This window comes from Camponotus vicinus, unplaced genomic scaffold (genome assembly GCF_025532165.1).
Source record: "Camponotus vicinus isolate PSW18456_S1 unplaced genomic scaffold, iyCamVici1.0 SCAF_7, whole genome shotgun sequence".
In the NCBI taxonomy this organism is placed as follows: Eukaryota; Metazoa; Arthropoda; class Insecta; order Hymenoptera; family Formicidae; genus Camponotus; species Camponotus vicinus.
Window position 1 is genome coordinate 12,306,603 of NW_028141979.1, and position 14,980 is coordinate 12,321,582.

Here is a 14,980-nt window from a genome sequence, read left to right on the forward strand (position 1 = left end):
GTAAATAAAAAGGTACCGGGTCCAATGAAGGACGAAAACAACGGTGCCATAATGACCGAATTTGTCGGGCTCAGAGCAAAGATGTACGCGTTACGAGTCGATGGGAAAAAGGATACGAAGAAGATTAAAGGCGTCAAGAGCAACGTTGTCGCGAGAACGATAACGTTTGACGATTATACGCGGTGTTTGAAAGAAGAAATTGAAATGACGCGTCAGCAGTCGTGTATACGATCGAAACTACACCAAGTATACACGATCCGCGAGACGAAAATTGCTCTGAGTCTGTACGACGACAAGCGGTATATCGTACCTGAAACCACCGATTCGTTACCGTGGGGACATTATAGGATACCTTTGTAAATAAATGTATATTTTGTTTATTATTAATTGTATATATTTTGTACATAACCATGTATATATTTTGTATATTTTTATACTTTATATTTCATACACATTTTATATATATTTTTATATTTTATATATTTTATATATTTTAATAAATGTTTACAATACATTATTTTTATGTATCCAAGAGTTGTGTGATTTATCCATTCCCAACCATTTTACGTATACGTCATCACCCTTTTCCCGCAAAATGTTTTCCACGAGATATACGTCGGGATTAGCGACGCGTTGTAACTCGTATTCGTAGAATCCTCCAACGACGGGATTTCCGCGTGAATATTCGAGTATGAATGTCGCGGAATTAGTTTTCTGCACCTGGACAATCTTAAACATTTCGATCGTACAATTTGGTGTGAAACCTTTTTCAAAGATGATCTTGTATTTACTCACGCGTACCGAATCACCTACTTTGAATCATATTTTCTTTACCGTATTATTTGATTCGTAAAGCATATTTAAAAGTTTATCTGCGATTGCGGAAGTGACATCGACAAGTCTCATACCGATAGTGTGATGTTTTCGTATACAATACATAATTTTTATATATCCAAGAGTAGAACGATTTATCCATTCCTAAACATTTTACGTAAACGTTAGATATTACATTTCGATACTACTACATTGCGTTACATGATAAAACATTTTAAATATTTAATAGATAATTGAATATAGTTTTGCGTCGATAGTCGCTTGATAGCCGTTCAATGCTGTTCGATAGCCGTTCAACGGTCGTTCGATAATCGTTCAATGTCGTTCGATAGCCGTTCGACAGTCGTTCATTTCCGTTCAACAGTCGTTCGATAGCCGTTCGACAGCCGTTCAATAGCCGTTTGATAGTCGCTCAATATCATTCCATAACCGTTCACTTTTCAATAGCCGAACGGCTATCGAACGGCTGTCGAACGACTGTTGAACGGAAATAAACGACTGTTTAACGACATTGAACGATTATCGAACGGCTATCGAACGACACATTGCCCATCCCATCCGTACAAATTATTTACATCGAAATACATCAAGTATGACGATGGTTTCGATGGATCGTACGACTCCATGTACTTGTTATTAGCGCGAGCGTATCTGTTGGAACACTGACTCAGACCACCGCGTATACCGCGTTCGATAAACATAACCATGTCGATGTCGATAAGCAATTTGAACGTAATCTTAGTATGCTTCAACATGGCGTCCCACGTGTATCCGGGGAGAGTATAACAATACGCGGGGTCGAGTCCGTAACTTCTGATGCAACTATCGCGAAAGTTTTCAAAAATATCGGCTAATAACAAGACGTCGATTTTGAGATACAAGTCGCTATATTCGCCTAACGTCCGAATGGAGAATCGTGTCCAGATATTCTCGGCGTGCGCGTAATCGCTCTCGGATATAGTTTCGCCGGTCAAGGAACTGTAAAATGATTCGCGCGGTGGTAAACACGTATCTTGCAACCTATCTACAGAGTCGACGTATTCGTACGGAAAGACGCCTTTCCGTGTTAATAAACTGAAATTTTCTGCAGGTAAATTTTGAAATTGTGAATGTAAAATTTTGAGTTTATCTTTCTCTAAAAAAGATGCCAATTTGTCGAGACTTGTCGCGAGAAATTTATACGAATCGATAAAACTTAATTTTATATAATTTTTCCAATTGTCTTGTGCGAGTTTAACAGTTTTTGTAAACGATATATACTTTTCTTTAGTTATTGGAAGTGATTCGATTTCCCCTTCGAACGCCGTAGCTATATCCTCGATAATGAAATGTGCGTCGTAACCTGATAAATTATGAAAGACTATCGGAATATATAATGATTCTTTGTAATTTAGATTGCAATTTGAGTGCGCGGGACCCCTATATCGCCCGGTCAAATGACAATGATCGCGTACGCGTGTATCGTCTTCTTGCGTAAACGGTTTTTCGCATATATGACAATGCGTTGCGCTGTGAAACTTTTCCCACTCGTCCGATGTTAAATTTACCATGGGGACATTTGTAGTCATTAAAATAGTCTTTACACGTAACGCTAAATTTCTAAGTTCTTCGGCGAATCACGAAACGCAATCGGCGCTACGGCGAGAATTATAAACGGATAACGAGTCGTCGTACGAACAATGCACATAATACGCTATACTAAATACCCGATGGTGCTGGTACGCGTTCTTTTCTTCCTCCTCCATCTTGGTCAAAACGCATTCCAAGTCGGCATAGACAACAAATGGAAGCCGCTCTTTCCTGTTGTAGTTGTTGAACGATATCCGCTTGTCCTTATCACTCGGCAACCGGATAGCGCAGTCGTTCATCTCCCCGCAGTCTACCGTATGTAACTGCAACTTGTCTTCTGAACCGAAATAGTGCAAGCATCTGTAAAAGAAAAATTTTATCTCGTAAGGTTTTTTATTTTATATAAATTATTTGATATAATTATTTTATATTAAATATATTTACATACCGATCGCAGATATATTTTTGATTCTTGTGTTTGCTCAGTTGCGAGCTCACGAGTCGCGATAGATTCTTGATCCATGCGAAATGTCCAAATGCTGTTACCGTCTTCCATATACAGCAAGTTGACGTGCTTATCTCGCTTCTGCTTCGAAAGACGTATCGGGACAATGCTGTACTCTTTCTCGATGTACACGTTGATCGAGATATTGTTTGCAAGTTCAAACTTTTAATTTGATTCACAGTCACTGAAAACTCAATGTCCCGGAAATTCAGCACTGTCGCGTAATGCGGGTACGATGATTCCCGTTCCGTATGATTTTCAGCGGGATATAGAGCGGCGACCACTGCCCACGCGAAACACGCATTGTCTTTAGATTGCACGTTAACCACCGCTCTCTTCGTAATCTCTCGCGACAATTTAATGTGACATCCCGCGCGCATAGGATTATATTTATTTATATTTACAGTCAAATTCAATATTCGCGACAATGCCCAGCCACTATCGTGTTCTTGAAATTCTTCCAGCGATGCTAGAGTGGGCTCGATAACGCGGCGTTCGTACCACTCGTGTAAATCGGATGTGCGAAAGAGTTCACAGTTTCTCGTATTGATACTTTTATTCGCACGCTTATCACCCGACACAAATTCACCATTGAATATAGTGTTCACTTTTACACTGTTGTGTCTTTTTATAACGTCTTGCACTTGCTCGAGCACGATGTCTTTGGCATCCTCGAGAAATTGACGAGGTTCGATATGGTTTGCGTTAATCACAGCACCGGTCAGAATACGGTTATCGAACGCAGTATCGATCTCTCGCCAAACGAGTCTTTCCGTTATTGTCGCCGCTGTAATCACCACCACTGGGTATAAACCGTCTCTGCAATCGAGTCTTTGCACATTCGAGTCGCGCGATTTTAGCCACCAGAGATTGTCTACTTCCGATCGAGAGCCGCGGACGCTTGACACGACTGCGTTCTTCGAGCTGTTTGATTAATTCCTCGCAACGCTGCAGCCATTCAAAATACTCGCCCAAGGTGTCAATTTGGCGGGACTGCTCCACTAGGTCGCGTTCAGTCTGCTCGATGTTTTCCATTTTCTTCCTGTCTTTTTCACACTTTTAATACACACGTCACAATTTTCTACGGAGCACTTGCACGTGACTTTTGCACACGATAAGCAATACCGTTCGCTATCTTGAACGTGATAGAGCTTACTCATATAATTATAACGTTGAAAGCATCGTTTATAGAAAAATCTTTCTAACAGAACACCGTTATACTTTTACAACCGACGTGTCGATGGGCGTTCAAATCACGTATTATGATTTGATGCGCTTCAATCCTCCTTATATATTTCGTCTAAACCTTTCTTATCTTTGTATTTAATACATAAGTATGATGTATCAATCATTTATTTACATCTCAGAAAGAATTCGCACGTATCACCTTCGCTTATATGAACGGAGAAAACAAAGGCGCAAAGCAGCCGAACATCGGCGCTGATATACAGTGGGTGTAAAAAGTATTCGTACACTAGGAATTTTCACAAAAATTGGATTATTTCTTTGTAACAGTAAATAATAAACAAATAATTATTTGTTTATATTATAAATTCTTCTTTTCTTAATAACATTAAAAAAAAACTCATAAATTATAACATTTTATATTTCAAAACAATAAAATAACAAAATATAGCGATAATTTTCGAAAGTACAAAAAGTATTCGTACACTCTAATTGTTGAATAATAGAAACAAAATTAATACTTTGTCGGGTATCCCTTAGAGTCGATCACTGCCTGCAGTCTTCTTGGCATTGAATCAACAAGATTTTTTGTAACGGCAGGTGAAATTTCATCCCATTCTTGTTATAAAATTTTAGTAAACTCTGCACGATTCGATGCGTCTTTTTCTCACTGCATTTTGAAGAATACTCCATAAATGTTCAATGGGATTCAAGTCCGGTGATTGTGGGGGAGTATGTAATTATTGGGGTACATTATATAACAGCCAATTTTTGGTATTATAGGCTGTATGCTTCGGATAGTTGTCCTGTTAAAAGATGAATTTTCGAGTTCAAGTTTTCCCGCACTGACGGCTAGATTATTTTTCAAAATGTCAATATACATTTTGTGATTCATTGTACCTTCAATAAAATGTAATTTTCCAACCCCTCCAGTACTCATACAGCCCCACACTATCACTGAACCATCGCCGTGTTTCACAGTGAGTAACAAATTATTCGGATTTAATTCACAATTTTTTTTCGCCACACTGTGCGTCTCCTATTCGAACCAAAAATATTAAATTTACTCTCATCTGAGAATATGACTTTATTCCAAAAATCACTATCCTTATAGACGTATTTTTTGGCGAATTGAAGTCGTTTTTTCCGATTAGTCTCGTTGACCCAAAATTTCTTTCTTATTACTCGACCGTGATAACCGTTCTTGCGCAACATATTCCAAACAGTACTGATTGAAACATGTACATCTTGTTTTTCCATTGTAGTCACAATCGTCGGAGCCGAAATTTTGGGATCTTTTTTGATAAGACGCACGATAAATCTTTCATCGGTCTTTGAAAGAATGTGTGGTCGACCACTTCTGGGCGCATTTTTTACGGTTTTCTGTGTATAAAATCGATTAATAATAGATTGAATTGTTGAGCGGGCTCGATCAACAATCTTCGAAATTTGCGCGAGACTTTTACATTGATTGTGCAGCCTAATAATAATTTTTATTTCTTCCTTGGTAGTCTCGCTTCCTTTTCGACCCATTTTTGCAAAACAGAGAACAACGATTGAATGAAACTATGAAATTTAATGTCAATACGTAAGGGGAGGTCAATCAAAAAAATGTACACAAACATACAAACTATGTTCTCTACCTAAGATCAGTTGTTGTCATTGATATCATAGTGTACGAATACTTTTTGTATTTTCGAAAATCGTTATATTTTATTTTATTGTTTTGAAATATAAAATGTTATAATTTATGGGTTTTTTATTAAATGTTATTAAGAATAGAAGAATTTATAATATAAACAAATAATTATTTGTTTATTATTTATTGTTACACAGAAATAATCCATTTTTTGTGAAAATTCCTAGTGTACGAATACTTTTTACACCCACTGTATGAGCGGGGAAAGCAAGGGTACAAAGCAGCTATCTTTGTGTTTAATACATAAGTATGATGTATCAATCATTTATTTACATTGTAACGGTCGCATTTTCGGGCGTTTTTCGCAGTTACTGATAGATCGCCGGTGCAAGGTTCTTTAAAGAAAATACGCGATGTGTGTGTAATTGGATGTCTTTATTTGTATTTGAATAAATGTACAGAGTGTATGTGTGTGTGTGCGCGTGTGAGTGTGTGTGCGTGTGTGTGTGTGTTGTGTGGATATTAGTTGCGCTAAATTATTATAATTGACGTGACGACGAAGTAACGTGGTAAACGCAGTTTCAAGAGTATCGAAATACGGCCTTTATTTCGGATACGTGTTCCTGTTTATAACGCGCGAATCTAGGTCAGTGTGCTGCATGCGTTTTTGCGGCGCTTTTTCCGCGAGGAATCCCGGCGTTCCGAGAATCCCCGGTTTCGCGCGATCGACGGTCGCTTTCGTGGAAATATTAGTTTTCTAGATGTTTCGATCTTTCGCAACGATGTTAAATTATGCGTCCGGCTTTATTTCGACGGTGTTCTTTAACGACGGCGACGGAGGCCGCGATAAACGAATGCGCTGTGCGCTCGAATTCGCAATGCGCGAAACAGAATTGCGTTGCGAAGGATGCACGTTGCGCGTTGCAGCTGGGTCGAGAACACTCGACTCGGGGCGGCTCTGAGCTCCACCTTCCGGGATGGCCCAGCTGCAGGATTAGGCGGATGCACTCGTACTCTGGAATCGAGATCACTCGGCTAAGACGGAGTTCGCTCCACCTTTCGTCCGTGGTAGGCGTGCTCGGTAGGATTTCTCTGGTTTGCTCAGAGGCGTACGGCTTAGAGCGGATTGGGAGAATGGTGATTAGATGCCGAAAAGTGCCCTTTTTATACCGGCTAATTGCCTGCGTCGGCGCGCGGCGGTATCACCCCTTCCGAACGGTTTTTTTCGGAAACGGTACGGTCGGGCCCGCTCGGAAGGGTTCGGGTGCGCGCCGAACACGAGCTTTTGCTGCCGGCGGTTCGGGCCACGTCGGCTACCCTCGGCGGTGTTCGGCCGTTTCAAGCCCTTAACGGCTCCGGGTCGTGTTAAGAACGATTAAAAAAAGGTGGGCGTACCGCGCCCCTGCCTATGCCCGGCGGGTGTTATGCCGGGAATCGTAACGATGCACCGGGATGCATCGTTACATCACCCCCCTTCATAAATAATGCCCGAATTGGGGGCATTCTGTCGGTCGGGCATATCGGGCATCTCGCAGGTTTTCGGCGGATGTTTTGCTGTTACTGCCTATTGCAGTCAGCGGCAGTACCGGACTTTTCCGTCCCTGATGAAGCGGACTATCCACCGTCCAGTGGCTGTTCGCGGCTTGTATCTTCGCGATACATATACCGCGAAATGTGGAACCTCCACAACGATCCTGGGTTCCACCTCTACGGGAATTGGCGGTGGCGGCTGCAGCAGTGTAGGCCGTTCGGTAGTAGCGGCTTCCTGCCTCATTGGCCGGGGTGGCCTCTCATAAGGGCGCGGAGCCCTCGCCTTCGGTGGTGGTGGTGGCGCCAGGAAGGCTTCTTGTTTGCGCCGGTTTACATGGTCGGACCGCTGAATGACGGTTCCGACCTTCGGTGGCCGCGTTGGTGTTGACGTGGCGGTAACCTGCGGTGCCGGCTCCATCATCCGGACCGCGTCGACGGTGCCTACTTCGTACTCCCGGAGCAGGGCTTCGATGTCTTCTAATATTGCCTGATTAGGTTGTTCCATCTCGCTTGACTGTTCGCTCGATAATGTGGCCTGTATTTTTGCCACCTCAGGCTCGAGGTCGATGTCATCCTCGGAGGGGATAAAGTCGTCATTGTTATTGTTGACATGAGCGGCCTTCAGGTCTTGTACGTGTACGTGCTTTATCCATTTCCCCCGCTTGCTTCTTAGATCCATTATAACGGGTGATACTATTTGTCGGATCTCATATGGCCCGCTGAATTTGGGCGCCAATTTGGCGTTGTACGCTTCGCTTTTCCTAGACAGAGGGTGATCGCGCTTCCACACCCATTCGCCGATGCTTAGTTTTCATGGTCGGCGTCGGAGATCGTAATGGCGTTTTTGGCGGTGAAACGCCTGTGCGAGCTGTACTTTTACGAGCTCGTATGCCTCCGTGAGCTTTCTTCGGAGGTCATCAGGAGCGTCGTGCTCCGCGGTCAGCTGGTCGGTGTCTTCCGGCCCTTGTAGCTCGCGCCCGTAGTTCAAGAAGGCTGGCGTGTATCCGGTAGCGTCGTGGAGGGCCGTGTTGAAGGCGAATTGGAACGCCGGAATGTGCTCGTCCCAGGCCTGATGATCCTTCTCCACGTACTGCGTGACCATGGTCTTAATGGTCCGGTTGGTCCTCTCCACCGGATTGCAGTGTGGAGAGTAAGCCGGAGCGGTCACGTGTCGTATGTTCCACGCCCGTAGGCGTTCTTCCAATTTGTTGGACCTTAATTGGGTGCCGTTGTCTGACAGCACGGAGTCTGGTCGGCCGTGGCGCAAAATGATACGCTCGGTCAACGCCTTGGTCACGGCGCTCGCTGTAGCTCGGCGCAATGGTACCAGCTCCACCCATTTCGTGAATCGATCTTTGAGCGCGAAGAGCCATGTATGTTCTTGGTGCAAGCGTGGCAAAGGTCCGAACAGATCTAAGATCACTTGCTCCCAGGGTCGACTGATATACGTCGAATGGAGCGTTCTGGCCGGCCGCTGCAGTGCGGCCTTGTGCGTCTGGCAATTCTTGCAGTTGCGCACATAGTTCGCGATATCGCCAAACATTCCCGGCCAATAATAGGTTTCGGCAATCCGGGCGATCGTTTTTGCGATGCCCATGTGCCCGGCGATGGAGGCGTCGTGGTATCGGCGTAAGATGCTATTTCTGGCCTCCTTCGGTATGCAGAGCTTCCACTGCTCCTCTGCTGCGGTATCTTTGAAGTTCAGGCTGTGATAGAGAAGGTGGTACAATTTTTCGCCCTCTATGCGATAGTCGGCGTGCACGGTGGGGTCTTGTTGCACCCCCTCGTATTTCCGCCGGTACCAAGCGCATTCCTGGCGTTTCGCGGCGTAGGTTGCCGGGTGACGCGATAGAGCGTCTGCGACGCGATTAAGTACCCCGCGACGGTACTTCACGTCGAAATCGTACTGCTGGAGCTCGAATACCCAGCGTCCGAGGCGTCCGGTCGGGGACTCTAATTTCTGCAACCATCGCAGGGCCTGGTGGTCTGTCACGACGGTGAAAGCATAACCTTCTAAGTAGCTTTTCATCCGCCGGATGCCCCACACGATGGCTAGGCATTCGAGCTCCGTGGCGCTATATTTGCGCTCGGCCGCATTCAAAGTGCGGCTCGCATAGGCGATTACGCGTTCGCCTTCCTCAAAATTTTGCGTCAACACGGCGCCGAGTCCGGTCGTGCTAGCGTCGGTCTGGACATGCTAGAACCGGCGCGGAACTGAGAGCGCGTTTTAGCTGAGCGAACGCGGTGACTTCCCCTTCGCTCCATTTCCACCGGGCGTTTTTTTTGTCAATTGCGTGAGTGGGGCCGCGATCGTGAAGAAATTCGAGATGAAGCGGCGGTACCACGAAGCCATCTCCACGAATTGACGTATATGCTTAACGGACTGTGGTTCAGGCCAGTTGGCCACGGCTTGGATTTTCCCGGGGTCGGTCCGAATTCTCTCCCGGTCGATGACATGTCCCAGGTACGTCAAACGGTCAACACAGAAACGGCATTTCTCCGGGTTCAGGCGGAGGCGCGCATTACGAAGGCGGCGGAAAGTTTCTCTAAGCAGCTCGAGATGCTTGTCGAAAGTTCGGCTGATTACGATGATATCGTCAAGGTAGACGAAAACGTACGGTTTTAAGTCGGGCCCGAGAACCGTGTCCAGTAATCGCTGGAACGTGGCCGGGGCGGAGTGCAACCCGAACGGCATGACTTTAAATTGATAGAGCCCCTTCCCCGGTATCGTGAACGCGGTGATCGGCCGGCTGTCCGGGGCCAATGGCACCTGCCAGTAACCATTCTTCAAGTCTAAGGTAGACAAATACCGAGCCCCTCTCAATTTGTCTAAAGTCGCGGCAGCGGGTACGCGTCTTTATGTGTGACGTCATTGACCCGACGAAAATCGATGCAGAAACGTTGCCGACCGTCCTTTTTCTTAACGATCACGATGGGCGAGCTCCATGGACTGTACGAGGGCTCGATGACCCCCTGGGCGAGCATCTCGTCCACTTCGGTATCAATAACTGCATGCATCGCCGGATTGCGCGGAAGATACCTTTGCTTAATGGGCGTGTCGTCTCTCAGTCGAATGGAATGTTGAGCCCGATTGGTGGGCCCCTTCACGGTCTCAAATTTCGCGAGCTCGCCTTGCAGAAATTGCTGGAGACGTTCGTCTTCTTCGGCGGTCCTCCCGGCCAGGCCTCCGATGGTGCAGCAATGCTGGTGCCACCGGAACCACGTAAAGATGGGGCCGGCGTGCTTATACGCAATTTCGCCTGCAGGTCCACCCCCATTAGTATTTCGCTCGAGAGGCCCGGTAATACTCTGAACGTATGCGTAGTGGTTCGGTCGGCCACTTCAACCGGTAGTGTCATCCTCCCCGCGATGTCTGCGTTTTGATCGTTCGCCAATTGTATCTGGCTGTCCCCTGTGGTCAACGCGAAACCCGCTCGTCCTAATATTTCAGCAGTTTCTTCATTTATCAGGGACACCTCGGACCCACCATCCACCAAGGCGTCGAAGGTGCGCTCCCCGATTCTGGTGTGCGGTCGCGGTTTGAATATTATGCGGGGCTTGGAGTTGTGGAGGCGACCTTTTCTCCAGCCCCGTCGGCTTTCCCCGCCGGCGGGTGACATTGCGCGGTGAGTACTCCGTCTCGTCCGCATTGCGAGCAAAACTTTTTCGCGGGGCGCCTGCATCGACGGCGCGTGTGTCCACGCTGTTTGCATCGCCAACAACACTCGGCTTTATTGTACGCGGCAGCCACGGCGGGTTTCGTTTCGGCCTTTTCCCTCTTTAGCGCTTTCTGCCGTTCGCTTACCAGGTCCTCGTGTTTGCGGGCGCGTGCCTGTAATTCGGAGATATCGCCGATATCGCGCCTTCGAATATAGAATTTGTACTCCAGATGCATATGATCGTACAAATACTCGAGCTGCATAATGGGCGAGAATCCGCCGGCCCGGCGCATGAGCGTCATCATCACCGTGGAGTATTGTGCGAACGTCTCGTTGGCCTTTTGATGTCGGTTCTCGATTTCGCGGCGGAGGGAGGCATCGTACCTATGGGGCAGGAACTGCAACCGAAATGCCGCCTCGAACCCCTGCCAAGAGGCCCAGCTGGCCCGGTGATTCCGGTACCACAAAAGGGCGTCCCCCCTTAATAATTCCGATAATCCACGCAGAATTTGTTCCTCGATGATGTGATAATTTTCGCGGAGTTCGGCAAGACGCGGCGGGGTCGCGTCCATTGAAATGATAGCCAATCTTACGGATTTGGTTAATTATGCGGTGATCTGGCACCGCCGGTGCCGCGATGTCCATGGGCGCATCGCGGGCTATAGGCGAGGCCCCCGTGATGACCACGTGCGGTAACGCGCTGGAGGGCCCTGCTTGTTCGCGTGGATCGGTCATCCACATGGGCGTCCGCATATTCCCGCATGCGTCGGCGAATTTCATCGAGAGTGCCGGTGCTCTCTTACCCGTAACCTTCCGCTAGCACGGCCACTTGCTCTTTTGGGAATGCGTACAACCACGCTCTCATGATGCAACACTCACACCTCACACTAGACGAAAAACTGTCCCTGTTCGGGCGCCAATGTAACGGTCGTATTTTCGGGCGTTTTTCGCAGCTACGGATAGATCGCCGGTGCAAGGTTCTTTAAAGAAAATACGCGATGTGTGTGTAATTGGATGTCTTTATTTGTATTTGAATAAATGTACAGAGTGTATGTGTGTGTGTGCGCGTGTGAGAGTGTGTGAGTGTGTGTACGTGTGTGTGTGTGTGTGTTGTGCGGATATTAGTTGCGCTAAATTATTATAATTGACGTGATGACGAAGTAACGTGGTAAACGCAGTTTCGAGAGTATCGAAATACGGCCTTTATTTTGGATACGTGTTCCTGTTTATAACGCGCGAACCTAGGTTAGTGTGCTGCATGCGTTTTTGCGGTGCTTTTTCCGCGAGGAATCCCGGCGTTCCGAGAATCCTCGGTTTCGCGCGATCGACAGTCGCTTCCGTGGAAATATTAGTTTCCCAGATGTTTCGATCTTTCGCAACGATGTTAAATTATATTGTGTTATATTATGCGTCCGGCTTTATTTCGAAGGTGTTCTTTAACGACGGCGGCGGAGGCCGCGATAAACGAATGCGCTGTGCGCTCGAATTCGCAATGCGCGAAACAGGATTGCGTCGCGAAGGATGGAATTCGCGTTGCAGCTGGGTCGAGAACACTCGACTCGGAGCGGCTCTGAGCTCCACCTTCCGGGATGGCCCAGCTGCAAGATTAGGCGGATGCACTCGTACTCTGGAATCGAGATCACTCGGCTAAGACGGAGTTCGCTCCATCTTTCGTCCGTGGTAGTCGTACTCTGTAGGATATCTCTGGTTTGCTCAGGAGCGTACAGCTTAGAGCGGTTCGGGAGAATGGTGATTAGATGCCGAAGTGTGCCCTTTTTATACCGGCTAATTGCCCGCGTCGGCACGCGGCGGTATCACCCCTTCCGAACGGTTTTTTTTCGGAAACGGTACGGTCGGGCCCGCTCGGAGGGGTTCGGGTGCGCGCCGAACACGAGTTTTTGCCGGCCGGCGGTTCGGGCCACGTCAGTAGGTATACTAGGCCGGTTCTAACGCAGGTCCTCTCAGGGGGGGTGAGGCGCGAGGGGATCTCAGCGGCGCGGGGAATGACGTCACGCGGGATGGAGGGGGTTTTCAGTGGCGCGGGGAATGACGTCACGCGGGACGGAGGGGATTTCGTAGGCGCGGGGGCTGCGGGGCTGGGCGGGGGACGCTTGTGTTGGATGTTTTATGACAAGTATAAACAATCATAAACCGATGTCCGGTTGATAAACAACGGTATTTGAAGAGGATTGGGTCTTCGGGCCGAGACTAACGTGTCGGGACATGTTTTTCGCAAACAAAATGGCTTTCGCGGTACCCTCTCCCTCTCCCCACAATATAAGTAATTCTAGATTTTTTTTTTCGAATTAAACAATATAAGTATTCCTTTGAAGAGGATTGGGTCTTAAGGCTGACTAACGCGTCGGGACATGTTTTCGCAAACAAAATAGTTTTGTGCTCTTGCGGTACACCCCCTCTCCCACAATATAAGTAATTCTATATTTTTTTCGAATTAAACAATATAAGCGGTATTCCTTTGAAGAGGATTGGGTGGATGGAAATGCGTGCGAAGAAATTACGTCATGATTTAGACTTAAAACTCTTTATTTATGTTTTATATATATTTTTTTCTTACGTACTATAGACTAAAAACTAAAGCTGCCAGCTCGCAATCGACGAGCTGATGCTTGTTGAAAGCGTCACTCGCGCGTATTACATTAGATATTTCTTTTGGATTTATTACAGTGGACGCGATATTGGAGAATTGCGTAAACTTGGCATCAACTGTTTCGATAATTTTACCCAATCGATCAAAAGTTACATCTATGCATTGATCGAGATCGAACATACGATGTAATGTCGATTCGACCATCATCAAGCATTTTGAAGATTCGAGACTTATGAGTTTGACATCGTTAATCGTACGAACTCTCACTGTTAGCGGTCCAACGCTTATGAAATTGTAGTCATCTTTAGAGTTGTTCCAAAGTAAATTTTGAATATTGCGACGTTGCTTGTAGAGTCCCTTCCACGTTTCGAGAGATATCAGTTCCTTTCCTCGATGATCTCCTATGGCAATCTCCACATAACTCGGTGGACCCACGTTGATACCAATTTCGAGGAATTTGAATTCCGTAGCTGTCAATGCGTATCGTCTACCTAGTATACGAACCGCACGACGTTCCAACGAAATGCTACAGAAAAATTAAAATTAAAATAATAGTAATAATACAATTTGTAAAAATCGAAAAATAGAAAAAGTTAAATAAAACTTACTCGTCACATTTGTTCTCAAACGATGGAGTTTTATCACGACTCGGTACGTAATTATTCACGCGTCTTCCGATGCCGCTGCCGCTGTTTCCGTTTCTTTCGACGTAATACATTTCTCTGGGAGTTATGAAAAGTGAACCACGAGAGCGGTGTTAACGCGACACTGATCATATAAGAAATAACCGAGTATACATGATGCTCATCTTCCAAAAGTATAATGTGGTGGGGGGATCAATGCTTCTAACTCTTTGAATTTTAGGAGAAGAGGAGACAACGCTCAGACAAAAAATTCTTAGAAACGCAAGGAAAGGTCTAGGAAGGGGAAATAAGAGATAAAACATATTAATGTTTACATATTTTATTTTCTTGTAATTCTTTCTGGCGTTGCGACCACTAGTTAAATATTTTGAATACATTTTGTAATGCGCAATTCTTAACATGTTTTCCACATCGCATACTATTGGTAATATCTAATTTATTTAGAGAATCAATATCTTCATAGTCTGCATCCAAGGTTTCAATAATATAGCCGTTTCCCGCATCGTCTAGTATATCGGTCAGCCATTTTCGCTTTTCAAGTCCTTTAACGTACACGGCAGACGATTCTTCTTCTTCTTCTTCGTGTATCGTATCAACGACAGCTGTTGTAATTACACGCTGAGCCAAGCCATACGGAACGTTTCCGTCTTCCCATTGTAATCAATGATGATTTCTAATCACCCATGAGACTTGACATCGCTCAGATTTTGTAAGCACGCTCCACGGTACGGGACTTGCGAAAAAGTAATGGGAGAGAACATATCCCTTTCTCAGAACCGCAGCTTCCTTCGCGACAAAATTTCTCCC